Source organism: Arachis ipaensis, chromosome B02, assembly GCF_000816755.2.
Source record: "Arachis ipaensis cultivar K30076 chromosome B02, Araip1.1, whole genome shotgun sequence".
In the NCBI taxonomy this organism is placed as follows: Eukaryota; Viridiplantae; Streptophyta; class Magnoliopsida; order Fabales; family Fabaceae; genus Arachis; species Arachis ipaensis.
Genome location: NC_029786.2, coordinates 7,566,458 through 7,574,521, shown reverse-complemented (window position 1 = coordinate 7,574,521; position 8,064 = coordinate 7,566,458).

Sequence of the window (8,064 nt, the reverse complement as noted above, 5' to 3'; positions counted from 1 at the left end):
TTCTTTAACCCTGGATAGGTACTTTTGTAAAAAGGGATCGCGTGCTTGGTAATCTTCTTTTACCTGGGAACTCACGACTTGAGAGTCGTTGCAAACTTTCAGAGTTTTTACTCCGACTTCCTTGGCTAGCGTTAAACCAGCCAAGAGGGCTTCATACTCAGCTTGATTATTGGGGATCGAGAATTCGTATTAAATTGACTGTTAGATAAAAATTCCATTCTTGTTCTCCCATATCACTCTTAATCCATCAGAGCTGACGTTTGACGATCCGTCGATGTGCAACTTCCATGGCTCGGGTGTTTCGCCCCTAGGGGTCATCTCAGTGATGAAATCTGCCTTCGCTTGAACTTTGATCGCGTTTTTGAGATCATGCTATATTTCGTATTGGGATAGTTCTACTGACCAGGCGAGCATTTGTCCTGCCAAGTTTGGCCTTTTAAAGTACTTGTCTGATGGCCTAGTTTGTTCAAAATGCAATGGGGTGGCTCTGAAAGTACAGACAGAGACATCGGGAAGCCATTAGCAGGGCGTAGGCAAGTTTTTCAAGTCGGGTCGTGTTTTGGCATTCTGGAACACATTGCTTATGAAGTATATTGGTTGTTGAGTCTTTTATTCGTCTTACGAATCAATGCTACGGCCAGAGCCTCTTCCATTATGGATAGGTAGAGGTACAACATTTCCCCCGTTTTGGGTTTAGAGATGACGGGGGAGTTCCGCTAATGCCCTTTTAAAATGTTGGAAGGCTTCTTCGCACTCTGGTTCCCATTGGAAATTTATGTCTTTTTTCATGAGTTTGAAGAACAGGAGAGCCTTCTGTGTCGAAGCTCCGAGGAAGCGGCAAAGCGCAACCAGCCACCAGGTCAGTTTTTGGACGTCTTTGAGGTTTGCCAGGCTGCTTATCTTAAGAATGGCTTGGCATTTTTTTCGGGTTGGCTTCCACCATTCGCTGCGTGATCATGAAGCCCAAGGAATTTCCCAGCCTCCATGCATTCTGAGTGTGCATTTTGTAGATTAAGGTCGTTGATGAGTTTATCACCGTTTTTCGTCTTGGCTAACATGTCGTCTATGTAGACCTCTAGTTTCGCTCCTGAGAGGTCTTTGAAAACCTTTGTTACGAGTCTCTGGTATGTGGCACCCACATTTTTAGACCGAACGGTATGACCGTAGAGCAATACGTTTCCTCGGAAGTGATGAACGTAGTTTTCTCCTCATTTGGTTTGTGCATAGGTATCTGGTTATACCCGGAGAATGCATCAATGAAGCTGAGGTATTGGTTTCCCGATGGGGCATCCACTAGGTCGTCGATGTTGGGTAGGGAAAAGGCGTCTTTTGGACAAGCTTTATTCAAGTCCATGTAATCGACGCACATTCGCCACTTGCCATTTGCTTTTTTTACTAGTACGACGTTCGCTAGCCAAGTGGTATAGGGTAGTTCTCGGATGAAACCAGCTTCGAGCAGTCTCTTGACTTATTTTCCTACTTCGCTTGCCTGGTCTAATGACATCTTCCTTCTTCTTTGGATTATCAGTTTGGCTTTGGGGTCCACAGCTAGCCAGTGGGACATTATTGTTGGATCTATTTCTAGCATATCATCAGGAGTGAAAGTGAACACGTTTCTATTCTCCCTTAGCAACTCTATGAGTTGCACCTTCAAGTCAAAGGGGAGGTTTCAGTTAATGTAGGTGACTTCTTCATTGGAGTGCTCGATCTGCAGTTTCTCTAGGTCCCCTTCCAACTCTGGTCTTGGCAGGGCGTCTTGCCTCGTGTCTAGGTCGGCGAGGAAGATTCCCGCCGTGTCACGAGACCGTTTATAGAGCACTAAGCTTGCATTGTTGTATTCTACTGCAACTTGTCGGTCACCATGGATTGTTCCGATGGTTCCATCTTCTGCATGGTATTTTATGATTAAGAATTTGGTGAATATAGTGGCAGAGAGGTCGTTGATAGTTTTTTTCCAAGGATGATATTTTAAGTTATGGAGTCTTTTAAGACTACGAACTCAGAATGCACAGTCTTCTTTTGGCTGTCAGTTCCAATAGTGATGGGAGCACCACGGAACCGTCCGGTTTAATGAAGTTGTCCCCAATTTCAATTACTCTGTTAAGGTGATTCTGCAAGTCCTCGTTTTAGAGGCCGAGTTTGTTGAAGTCCCCTCTAAAGAGGATGTTTGAGTCTGCTCCTGTGTCTACTAATATTCATTTAACTATGCCTATGCCAACTCTGGCTGAAATGACAAAGAGGCATCTTCCTTGACCATGCCGTTGTGGCAGTCGTCGAATGAGAACGTCATGGTTGATGTGGAGTGATCTCTTTGTTTTTTACCCAGAAGTCCTTTTTCAATGCGGATTTGGATTTCTTGGGAACGTTCTTTCCTGTGATGACATTTAATACTATGGTTGGATCGGCCTCTAAGCTTTCTCGGTAGACGATGTTTACACCCCTCGGGTTTCACCCTTCGCGTTTTAGGGATTTTTCTCTTTCTGTCCTTCGGGACTCTCGAATGACCTTGGAGAACTTGGGGAGTTTACCGTCTTGGATGGCTTATTCGAGTGGGTCCTTAAGGTCGAAATAGTCTTGGGTACTATGACTGTATCCTATGTGATAATCATATTACAAGCTTTTGTTGCCACCTGTGCATTTTTTTAGTTGTCTGGCTTTGGGGAGCATGCCCCTTTCTGCTATTTGGTGGTAAATTTCGGTGATTGGGGCCGGTAGAGAGTGTAATTGGTGAATTTTCCCACCCTTAGTGTTCGATTGTGGATGGGGATTCTTAGATGATCTTTGTTTGGTTCTTTTGGTGGGGGGTTGGTTTGTACCATGGTGCCATTTATTGCCTGCCATAATTTGGCTCATTTCTTCATCATTTATATACTCTCTTGCCACATTCTGGATTTCGTGCATCGTCCAAATTGGTTTAGTTGTGAGGTGTTTCCTGAAGTCCTCATTCATGATCTCGTTAGTTGGGCATAGGCTAGCTACTGCGTTCATTAAATCATTGATGGTTAGGCACTCATCATTGAATTTCTCTAAGTACTTTCTGGTGGACTCTTCTAGGCGTTCTGTTATGCCTGGTAGGCTAATCAGGTGCTTTGCTTTGGCTATGCATGTGGTGATTTCTACCAGGAATTTTTGGGAGATGTCGTCAAAGCATGATATCGAACCGTTCGGGAGTGCATTGAACCACTTGATGGCCGGACAACTCAGGTTACTGAGAAGGCCCAGTATTGGACAGCGTCGAATGCTTCTTTCATGTTCATCCTGACCTCAAAGGACGTTATGTGCTCTTGTGGGTCTTTGGTGCCGTCATACTTTATGTCAGTTGGCTTGTCGAACCCTTTCGGTAACCTTTCACTTAGGATTTTTTTTTTCGGTGAATGGGGTTGCTCCCATTACCACGCATTCGTGTCGCCTCTGCTTGGAGTCCCTCTGGTGTCTTTCTTTCATGGTACTCTCAGTCAAAATCTCGGGATCGACTATGATTCCTATTCCCCTCATGATGTCGAACTGGGGTTTGAGCTCCGTGCTCCCTTCTGGAGGCGATTTGAGAGACCGCTTCGCCTATGTACTTTGGTTGGTAGCGTTTGCTTCTGGCGATCCTACCTTCTAGGGTTTAAACTCGATGGCAAAGCTCCTAGATTATGCAGTTTGTATCCTCTCCTAGGCCGCCGAATGGCCTGCTTCAGTTAGACCAGTGATCTTCTTCTCGTGACTGCTGTCTAGGTTGATTGCGTATCGCGTGGTTGTGGACCATGCTGGCCATCTTCCCATGGTCTACGGGGTCACCATGGTTTTGAGGTTCAGGATGATCAGGCTGTTGGTGGTTAGGTTCTGGATTTTGGTTGGGTGGCTCCTCATGGACGTCTGCCATGCTTTCGGGATCTTGACAGTCCCCACAGATGGCGCTAATGTTCAAGGATGATCTTAGATGATTTGATGAGATGGATCAAAAACTCGTCGGTCTTGGCGGATGGTGTGATCGAACCTCAAGAGCGACTGGAGGGAAGGTACCTGCAAAGACACTCCGACGACCAAGTCAGAGACTTAATGATGTAGGGTTTGAGTGTTATGGTAGAATTAGATCATACCTAGGAGAGTAGAGGGACTCCCTTTTTTATATTGTTGTGAGTTATCTTATCTTGTAAGGAAGGCCCACCTCTTAGGATTTAAAAGGTGGTTATATGTGGAGATTTTTTCGGGTGGTTAAGATAACAGGGGGTGCCTAGACCGGGTTATATTTAGGCCTATTAGGGTTCTGAATGCCAGGCCTCGAACAGAAACTAAATAAGAGAGTCTGTGAAAAGAAGAAGCAACAGCTATAGACGTTTAATTACTTAAGGTGTGTTTGTTTTAGCTTTGGAGAGGTGAAAAGCACGTTTAAGTTGTTTCAACGCTTTAATTTTTGGTTTGGATATTTTTTTTTCTTGTGAATATAGATGGAATTTTGTTTTCAAACCCACATTTACATGAAATATAAATTATTAGCTTTTGTGTTCACTAACCAGCATTTAACCATTAACTCTAAATCTTTCATTCTTTTCTATCATTTATAATTGTGTATTATATTTGTTATTATCTTTTTATAAAATGATTTATTGATCTCATTAGGTAAAGTAAATCAAATAAATAATAATAATAAATTATAGCATACTAAAAAAGAGTACCAAGAGTACTAGAAAAAAATACTACATAAAAAAATACCAAAAAAAAATCAAATAAATTTAAACATGATTAGAAGAATAACATTATAATTTAATCTCACGATGTCCATTTTAGTAATTATCTATCTCAGTGATTTTAATTAATATTATCCAAACATAAATCATGTTGACACAAACTCACTCCTACCCAAATTGAGCTTGTTTCGACGAGCTTTTAAGAAAAGATCTTTTTTCAAATTATCTTTTTCTAAAAGATCTTTTAGAAAAGTAGAAGTAATTTTATATTTGAATATCTCATGTAAAAAGATCTTTTTATCTATCAATTATGTTTGGGTACAACAATATAAAAATATTTTTTATTTATTTATTATGTAAATTTTTTTAAAAAAAGATATTTTTATTTTTGTAGTACTTTTACTTTTATTACTATAAATTTGCCAAATACTTTAAAAAATAAAAAAGATCTTTTTTCATTGAAAAAAATATTTTTTATCAACTTAATGGCATCCAAATAAGCACAAAATCAATTTTATAAAATCACTTTCATTCAAATTTCAATTTGACAAACGTCAATTCAAACACACACTTAAAGATGAGTTCAAATGTGATTGTTGTTAATGAATTGTGTTGAGTTTAGTAAAATAAACGGTGATAAAGATGATGACTAAACATTATTGGGTTAATTATCAATTGTTTGTGTGATTGGTTTGATTTAATGTGCATAAAATAAAACAGGCCCAAAAAACAAATGATCAAAGCCCACACACACACTCTCTGACCCTATACCAATTCAGTTGTACCACTACATTCACTCCAATCTTGATCCAAGAAGGCTGGACGGCTGAACCAAGTGAAAGAAACAAAGATAAATTGGCCCAATCCAAGTTCAATTCGGTGACCACACTTAAACCTATCTGTCTTCATCCTAATCACTAACCGAACAAGCAAATTAAATTTCAATTAAATCTTCTTTCACTTCTACCAAATACATACTCTCTCTTCTCTCTCTTCCACCCTTCTCAAATCAAATTCCTGAACTAAGAAAGAAGAAAGTGGATAGATCAAAAGCAAGAGCAAAAAGAAAAACAAAAAAATTGTTTTTAATTTTAAGCAAGAAGAAAAGGAAGAAGGGATACAACAAAGGGATAAATCCTATCCGAATAAGAGTATCCCAAAAGCTGATTTTTCCATTTGTGAATCACTAAGAAACCGTGAAAAAATCAACTCTATACAAGCACCATTCTAAACTATGAAAAAGGTGAAGTCAATGGTGCTCTGCTGGGAATCCACGGTCAAGAAACAAACTTAGGGCCAAAGCAAAACTCAACGCCTCAGATTTAAGGTTCTTGAAGAAAAAGGTTGAGAGAGAAAGGTAAGTTTACATGTCACTGCTTCTGCTCTCTCTCTCTCTCTCTCTCTCTCACCTCTGACCACGTCGCTACTAGTTCTGATGATGGAGAAGAAGACAACTTAAGTGTTGAACTTGGTTCAAATCTTGGAAGCTTCACTCCTCTATAATAGGGGGTGAATGGCCAAGGATTGAGCAAGAGAGAAAGAACACTTGTTTTGATTTTTATAGCTCCCTGAGCTGTTCTTGTTCTTCTCTTTCATGTTTTTTATTTTTTAATTCTTTTTCTCAGTTTAGTCTGTCTGAGTTTCATTGGAAAAAAGGCAAACATGGTGAGGTTTGTAAGAAAAAGCCAATGAGTGAAAAAAGGCAATGAGCTAGACTTGGAGAAAAACCATAGTTATCTCAGAAATTCTTTGTAAGTTTTTCTGTTTTATGTCATGATCCTGAGAGAATTTTTTTACAAGTTGGATTAGCACTTTGCTGTTAAAAGTTAGGGTGAGTCTTAGTCAAGTTCAGTTTGGGTTAAAATCTGCACTTGTCCCGGATAGGATTGAGGTAGATCCTAGAGAGAATTGGTGTATGTAAACTATTGAAAAGATAGTAAAATTTCATCATTGTTGTGATGGAGAATGGATGTAGGTTACATTGCACTAAGTAACCAAATCATGATATATCTGTGTATCACTCCCTACCATCTTCTCTGTTTATGGTTCTGTGTATTAGGAGACAAAATTAAAATATCTCATGATTGCTTAACTTAACGGCATCTCACTATATTTGTTCCAACAAATTATTGTGCTCTAGCTCATCTCATATCAGGAGACAAAACTCAAAATCTCTCCTGTATCTATCTTAAGAAAGCAAGGTTACAAGGCAACAAAAAGGAAGGCCAAAATTCAACCCCTTCTCTTAACCACTAATTACCATCAAATTTGTTTTATTCTTACTAAATAGTTAATCATTATTTTTTACAATTTTGCTATATATCAAAGGTTTTTTTGCATTTAAATCTAATTAAGTTGGCTCAAACCCAATAAAATCAGGTTCATTAGTGAGAGCATGTTAGACGTGCTCCTACTCCCCACTAATAGATATCCTGCGCTCTTTAATATGAATACCTTCTCCTTTGCGTTCCTTCTTCTTTTTCATATATTTCCTCTTCATCCTCATTTTTTTTATTGCTGCTGCATTTTTTTTCTCATTCTCTTCCTAGTAGTTTTGTAGTGTTTCTTTTTTTTTTTGTTTAATTTTTTATTTTTTTCTTATTTTTATTCTTGTTAAGATGATCAAATAAGAAGAATTATGAGAATGTAAAAGAAAAAGAAGAAGATGAACAAGAAAAGATGAAGAAGAATGATGATGATGATGAAAAAGAAGAGGATGAGGATTTTTGAGTTATACAAAATTTAAAAAAATAACATCGAAATTTTTAACCGTGACACAATAAGTTTTTTAATTTTGACATTGAAATTTTTTAACTATGACACATATTCTTATTAAAAGAGTGAAACAAAAATTTTAAATAAAATAAGAATTTTGAATTGTGCAATTTTTCAAAAAATAGTACCAAAATTTTTTAACCGCGGCATAGAAAATTTTTTCGACTGCGAAATTTTTTAGCCGTGTCATTTACAACTAAATAAATCATCAAACTAACTGTGTGATATTTAACGAAAAAGAAAAAGATGATGATAATGATGGTGGTGATGATAATAAAAGGGCAGAGACCGAGCCTCATATCAAGAAAAGAGGGCAATGCCCCCTAAATCTCTATTTTTCTTTATAAATTATATAAAAATTTTAATTTAACTCCCTAAAATATTTGTGCATTCCAAATAATGAACCTGCTGGGTCACGTGAACGACCAATCAACACGCTTCAACACTTCAATACGAACCTGGTACCATAACACGTGGTCAAACAACCGCGGTAATGGTACCTCTCTTGCTTGTGTTTAAAATGTTGGAGTCTCATTGTTAAAGCGTATGGTTACCCGATTCCACCTTCTCATCAAATTATCTTTTTTTTAATTAAAATATTATATACTCTGATTTG